This window comes from Piliocolobus tephrosceles, chromosome 19, assembly GCF_002776525.5.
Source record: "Piliocolobus tephrosceles isolate RC106 chromosome 19, ASM277652v3, whole genome shotgun sequence".
In the NCBI taxonomy this organism is placed as follows: domain Eukaryota; kingdom Metazoa; phylum Chordata; class Mammalia; order Primates; family Cercopithecidae; genus Piliocolobus; species Piliocolobus tephrosceles.
The window spans coordinates 35978474-35985756 of record NC_045452.1 but is presented as its reverse complement, the minus strand read 5'-3'; the positions used below and the strand labels follow the sequence as shown (position 1 = coordinate 35985756).

At 54.9% G+C, this 7283-nt stretch overlaps 1 long non-coding RNA gene across 1 annotated transcript; it reads left to right on the top strand.

Annotated features, from left to right (window-relative positions):
• The first annotated feature begins 1856 nt into the window (after positions 1-1856).
• LOC111524422 lies at positions 1857-3850 on the top strand. Its single transcript, XR_004228612.1, has 3 exons — positions 1857-2221; positions 3240-3327; positions 3710-3850. It is a non-coding gene; the product is annotated as an uncharacterized LOC111524422 (long non-coding RNA).
• The last annotated feature ends 3433 nt before the right edge of the window (positions 3851-7283 follow it).

The following is a 7283-nucleotide window of genomic DNA, read 5'->3' as shown; positions in this document are numbered from 1 at the left end:
TGAACCCCCAACCCTACAGAAAGCAGGCACCTGCCCCAAAGCACAATTGACTGGTCAGATCATGGGTCTGAGAAACAGATGCCCCATAATGACCCGTGCACAAACTCCCAGGAAACAAGCCAGCGGCCCCTCCGTTCCTCTGAGGAGTGCACGAAGAGCCTAGACCTTTTAGAATTCCTTTCTTCCAGAGCATGTGATGGCACACTTCGCTGTTCAGAGCCAACCGAGGCAGGACAGATGTGCCTGGCAGCTTCCTTTCCCGTCCACAGTGCCCACCCCAGCCCGGCTCTGGCCCGGCTAGCCTGGTGACCGTCACAGCCCAGGCAGGGAAGGGACATCAGGACCCAGAGACCCCAGGACACCCAGTGGGAAGAAGCTTCAAATCAGGCCGGGCCTTAGGATGCTTGCAGCGGAATGTGATTTTAGCATCTACTTTTGAACAGTCATAGAATGGTTTCCTTGCATATTAGAAAAAAAATGTAGGGCCTAAAAACCACAACGAAGGATTTCGGCGTTTTTGGCGGAGGCTGAGTTCCTAGTCAGCCCGAGCCGGCTGAGTGATAAACACCTGCTCTGGGAGGGGCCTCTGGTCTCTGCCCTCAAAGTCCAGAAGCATCCACAGATGTGGAAGAGTGGGTGTGGCTTCTGCCAATTACGCTGTGTTTACGGACCCGGAAATGGGAATTCTGTTTAACTTTCCCGTGTCACAAAGCCTTCTCTTTTCCCCCAACCATTTACAAATGTTAGAATCATTCCTAGCCTGTGGTCAGACACGGGCAGGCTGAATTTGGCCACGGCTGCAGGTGCTGCCCTGGAGCTGTCTCGTGTTCCCATCCTGTGGCCGAAGGACAGACCCAGGACGCTGGAGGGGCTCGCCGGGCGCATGTGGCACTGGGCATCAGGGCCTGGGCTGGAACTCCTGTACCCACCTCGGGGCCCCACCTGGGGCTCTTGGGGGTGCGGCGGACGCTGGGTATGGTTGCCGCTGGCTGTATCCCAGCCTCTTCCTCCACAGCATCAGTGGGGGGCCTCTTGCCGCTGGGGCTGGAGGTATACCGGCTGGGCCACCATGCAGGCTGTGGGGTGCTGTATGGCCAGGCCAGGCCCAGGAGTCCCATCCGTCAGAGGAGAGAAAGAGGCCCCACCCAGAGGGAAACAGGGTGGACAGTAGGAGGGGACTGGGTCGCTGAAGTCCCCGAGCCCAGCTCCTCCTGGGACTCTCAACAAACTTCCTTTGTGTCTTAAAGTCATTTTGAGTTCAGGTCTTGTTTCCTGCAACTCTCAAAACCCTGCAGCTCCATGAGTTTGCCCTTGTCTCCCAGAAGAGACCCCAGAGGACCCAGCCAGGCTTACAGTGAAACAGCCCCTCTGAGCTCAGGACCCTGCAGGACAGGGTTCCAGCTGCAGCGAGGAAGCAGGGCCCAGGGTTTCCAAGGGCGGTGCCCGCACACACACCGGGGAGGGCAAAGGACATACCCAGAAACCCACCAGCCCGCTTGGACCCGCCTTGGACCTGCCCTGGGCAGCCCCGAGACATGGTCAGGGCGATGCAGACTGCGTTTCCCTGCAAGAAGCCCTCCCCTCGCCGCTGCGAACCCTGTCTCGATCCGCTGTTGACCTGTCCAGGGCACCACGGCCTTGCCCAGGAACTTGTGGCTGAGTCAAGATGAGCCCAAGGAGCCGGCAGTTGTGCCGGAATATTCCAAAGGCCCAGAGGCTGTCACAGACAGTGACGTGTAATAAAAATCCCCAGATGTTCCAGGACAGGAAGCCAGTTGAACCCTTCCCGTTTTGTCTGCGGCTGCTGTGGTAATACAATCATTTCATAGTCAGAAATCTACCCGTGTCCTGCTGGAAGCCATCAGAAGTGTGTCTGACAAGAGCCTGAAACAGCGGTTGGCAGAGACATGAATGAAAGGCCAGTGTCTTGGATTCAATCACCCGGCTCTAAGTTGGCGCTGGCTTTTTAAGGGATCCAGGGGCTGAAGCTGGAGGAGGAGGCAGCCAGGTCCCAGAGGGAGGGCAGCCAGCACAAGCCCCTGGAGGCCTTGTCTGACCTCAGCCTAGGAGGCTGAATCTGCAGCCTCTGGCCACCGCGCCACCCTTGGGAAGGGGCTCCCGCAGAAGAGTTGGCTGTGCCCTCCAGGAGCTGGTCCTGCCGCTCACTTCCATGGCCCTGGTGGCCTTCATGGAGACAGCCATTGTGTACAAAGGAAGGAAAGTAAGAGGCCCCCCCTCCTTGTCTCACCCTTTCTGGGGAAACCGAGGCAAGTGACACCTTAAGTCCCAGGGCGCTCCGTGGAGCAGCTGAGACTCCAGCTTCCGTCTTCTGACTGCCAGGAGCTGTCTTTCTGGGTCCCTGGGAGGGAGGCTGGAAAGGGCTCGTTTCAGAATTCAGTTTGTTTTTCTCAATTCTGCGTTAAAACTGTCTCGAGTCATGGTTCTGATGACACACGAACGTGTGTGTAGATTGTGCGTATGTGCAATGGAGCCAATCGATGACCAAAAGGGTATTTTGCCATAATTTCTTTCTTTTTTTTTTTTTTTTTGAAAGGGACTCCCCCTCTCACCCAAGCTTGAGGGCAATGGTGGGATCTCGGCTCACTGCGAGCTCCGCCTCCCACGTTCACGCCATTTTCCTGCCTCAGCCTCCTGAGTAGCTGAGTAGTGGTGCCTGCCACCACACCCGGCTAATTTTTTGTATTTTTAGTAGAGACGTGGTTTCACAGTGTCAGCCAGGATGGTCTCGATCTCCTGACCTCGTGATCCACCCGCCTCAGCCTCCCAAAGTGCTGGGATTACAGGCTTGAGCCACCGCACCCGGCCCATAATTTCTAACCAATGCTTCCTACGTAATGACTGCGGTTGAAAGAAAATGTTAATAAAAGGTATGAGTTCTCTGGCAATCTAGCTGCCCTCTTGAAGGCCACGACTGAACCAAGGTATGTTCCAGAGGAGGAACTATCTGGGTCACCTCAGGATAAAATCCCAAGGTGATTCTCTTCCTCCCCAAACTCACTCTTTCCCATCCCCCACCCCATCTTCTCTCCCACCCCTCAGCTCTCTCACACACGCTCTTCCAGACGGAGCTAACGGCGAAGTCCCTCAGCCCCCATCACAGGTGGTCCAGCATCTGGCAGGAGGGGCGTATGGAGAATGGTCTCCCCTAGGAGCTTTGGGGAGGACAGCCCCTAGTGCAGGGGTGCAGTTAAGCCCTCTGACACCTGTTCCATCCCCAGGTAGCTGGGAGCTGTGGATCCCAGGGAACCGTGACTGTCACAGACCACTGGGACTGCAGGATTGACTCCCACTCAGACCAGATCTAGGGTGAGAGGGGGTCGAGACTTGGGGACGTGGGGGAGCCTGTATGGCTCAGGGCTCTGAGGTCACCTAACCCTGCCCATTTGGCCTGGACTAGTGGGGTGTGGGGCTTTTAGTGCTGAAACCAAAGAAGTCCCGGGCAGATCAGGACCCTGGCCCCCCGCTGGGGCGGAAGTCTAGGAGATCTGTGGGGCGGTGGGTGTGCAGATGAAGGCTGAGGCCCCAAAGCCTCACCATCCCAGCAGTGTGCCTGCCACTCGGGTCCCGCCCCCTTGGTGAGGACAGTGTTGAGTCCTGGCCAGTTCCCCCTGCCCGGGCTCAGGTGGCAGCTGAGAGGGGTGCAGGGGACGCCTGGCCCCTCACGCTGAGCCTGCTGTCCTCGGGACAGGCTCTGCAGAGCCCAAGACACCATCTATGGAATGGTTGATAGCCACCAACATGCCTTGGGCCCCGTCTCACTGCTAGCATCACCACACATGCTTCTCCGACGCACCTCCCTCCCAGCTCTTCGAGAGGCCAGCAGAAGGAGACACGGTGCCCCAGTGACGTGCAGAAGTACAGGGTCCCCCAGGCCGGTAGGAGAGGGAACGGGGCCGACTGCGTTCAGGGCAGCCCCAGCTGACGCCTCTCCTGTCCAGGCACCCGGTAAATAGTTTAAATCCTTTTTTCCTGACTATAAAAATAATACATATTCATTGACAGAGAATTTGAAAATTAAGAGCATTACAAGAAACAGAAGGAGAAAAACCCACCATATATTCACAACACAAAGAGAACACCATCAACATTTTGGAATGTTTCCTTCCAGCGTTGACTGTTTCTGTGCATTTCAAAAACATAGTTAAATAATGTGTGTGTGTGTGTGTGTGTGTGTGTGTGTGTGTGCTCGCGCGCGCATGTGTGTTCTAGCTGGGTTTTCTGAGATTCTGCATTTGTCTTTTTGGCATACATTCATCACAGGGCCAATTGCATTCACTATAATTTTCTTGTTTTCTGTATTCTTGATGCTCTGGCTTTCAGAGACTCTTGCAGACTGTCCCTCCCAGAGCTGGCTGATCTCAGAGCCAACATAGGGCTTGGCCTAGAGCAGCCAGTCCTGTCTATACTCCAACCACCCACTTCATCTCACTGGTACACCAAGCCAGCATTTTCCCTGCCCTAGGTGACCCCAGAGCCAGGCAAGCAGGGACAGCCCCTAAGCCCCAAAGTCCACCAGAATTGTTCAGGCCAGCTAGTCCTGAGCCGTCTACCAGCCTGTCCTGCCTTTCCCGAGGAAACACCAAGAAAGGCTGGTGGCTGCTCCTCCCCAACCTAACTGGCATTCCCTGGCCCTGTGAGGCATGGCAGGCCCCCTCCTCTTGTAAATATAAAAGTCTCCTTTCTGGGACATGGCCTGTTCGCACTGACACTCAGTCATACCTCTGTAAACTCACTCCCAGGTACGATTTTAATCCAACGTGTGTGTGTGGAGGGGGTGTACACTGTAACCATGGGGGTCTCCAGTACCTTTGGTATCCCTTTTCAATGTAATTTGTAATGATTGTACGACGTTCTCTCTTATGGATATGCCCAAATCTCTCCTTTTGCTATATTGGGTTTGCTTCTGTACACTTTTTAATTACCCTGAGATTAATCTTTTTCTGCATCAATATTTTCTCATAGCTTGGGATCTTTCCTTACATTAGAGGATCAGAAATAGAAGTCCAGGATTGAAGGAACGTTTTCAGGTTGCAGATTCACGTTGACAACATCCTCTAAAAGTCTACCTGCATTTACGCTCCACTGAGGATGACCAGTTAAATAAAATTTCTCCAGTTCAGCAGGGAAGCCGTAGTGTCTGGATGTAAATTCTTTTGCCGATTGATGAGGTCGAACCTTCTTCCCGGCGTTTAGCGGCCCCTTATATTTACATCCTTCAGAACTCCCTACTCCTGTTCTCGACCTGCCTTTCAAGTTGAGGTCTGTTTTAAAAAGGTAAACCGAGGCATAGTACACTTTTTAAAGAGTTGACTTGCGCAAACCACCATTCATGAATCGGGGAGTCCCACAGCAGAGTGGGTGGGGAGCTCCACCAAGGGAACACAGGTGCAGCTCTGCTAGGACAGGTGCAGAGGTAAAGCCGAGAAAGTATCTGATTGGTCGCAGGTACGCAGTTGTCAAACGTGCACCAGAGAGGGTATCCGATTGGCCACAGGCATGCAGTTGCCTCTGTAAAGCAGAGAAAGTATCTGATTGGCCGCAGGCAGAAAGAGAAGGTATCTGATTGGCTGCAGGTATGCAGTTGCCTAACGCATACCAGAGAGGGTATCTGATTGGTCGCAGGTACAGCAGTTGCCAGAGGTGAAACAGAGAAAGAACCTGATTGGCTGCAGGTATGCAGTTTCTTTATTGGGTCCATCCCATTGGAAAGTCCCTGGTTATGTAAGTTTGTTGGCTGCTTCTGATTGGTGGAGCTTAAGTTCTGTTTCTCTTTAATGTAGGCATTTACAATAAATAGCTCAGTTTTGCTTACCTCTGCAACTCAAGCAAGCCTGAGGTCACTTGCGAGGCTTGCCTGGCACCATCTGCTTGGGCCTCCTGGGGCCTAGTCTCCAGTTTAATGTAACAGGCCACTGAGACTTCTTTATTTCCATTTGGAGAAGTTCTTTGCTCATGAGGGAATTGTTATGGGTTGAATTATGTCTGTCTCCATTCCATTCCCCCATTTGTATGCCAAAGTCCTGACCCCCAGTACCTCAGAATGTGACTTATTTGGAAATAGGCTTTTTCAGATGGAATTCGTTAAAAGGAGGCCTTGCTGGAGTAGGCTGGGCCCCTAAGCCAGTGACCACTATCCTTCCGAGAGAGGGAGATTTGGGCACAGACAGGCGCTGCAGAACGTGTGTGAAGAGGCAGACAGGGACCGGGATGATGCTTCCACCAGCCAGGGAATGCCAAGGGTCCCAGAGGCACGGAGAGAGGCCAGGACAGACGCTGTCCCCCAGCCCCAGAAGGAACCAGCCCTGCCAACACCTTCATTTTGGGCGTCCAGCCTCCAGCACCGCAGGAGAATGAGTATCTATTGTCTGGACCCCTGTCTGTGGTACTTTGTGCAACAGCTGCGGGACACCCAGGGGTCAAGCCTGACCAGCTAGATGGCTGCCAGCATAGTCTCGATTTTCTCCTTGGGGAATGGAAGGCAGCTCCGCTCCCCATTCCTGCAAAGGCCCCCTCAGGGCTAGCCCTGCAAGGTTCATGTCACAGAGGGGTCCGGTCCCCTGTTTCCCCCCGGAGAGGAGCTCTAGGCTGTTCCCGACAGCCCAGGATGACATGATGCAAGCAGCCCTCAGTCCCAAGCTCCCTCTGTGACACCTGCTGCAGGTGCCAGGCAGCTGTTGGAGAGCCGGCCTGAGGGGCTTCCAGTCACAGCAGATGAGGGTCCCTTGGTCCTCAGGGATGCGTCCCGGGTAGGAGTCCAGGACGGCAGCTCCTGCTCACCTGGTTGCGCGAACTGAGTATTGAACGAGCGCCCCAGCACCAGGAAGGGCCCCCAGCACAGAGGATGTGGGACGAGAGTGGTACTGGGAATAGCAGAGTTTCAACAGACAGAGGTGGAGGCCTCGGGCCAGCATAGCTCTGGCAGCCTCAGGGGCCTCCAATGATGCTGGGTCAGAGCCAAGAGGACGGCCTGGCCTCACGCTGAGGTCACAGCAGGGCGGGCGGGGGGCTCACTCCCTGCACATTGCTTGCACCTCTGCTCTTGGCCCCATACTTTGTTTCTAAGGGCTCGGAAGCTGCACCCTCACTTCCAGAACTCCCGTGCCTACGGGTGCCTCAGCCAGCTCTGCCGCAGGAGGAGGTGGCAGCGCTTCTTGCTTCCAGTTGGCATCAGTGGCCACTAGGGCGAGGGCAGGTGTCCTTACCTTGCTGCAGGTAGCCCCTCGGGTCAGGGCAGGTGTCCTCACCTTGCTGCAGGTGGCCCC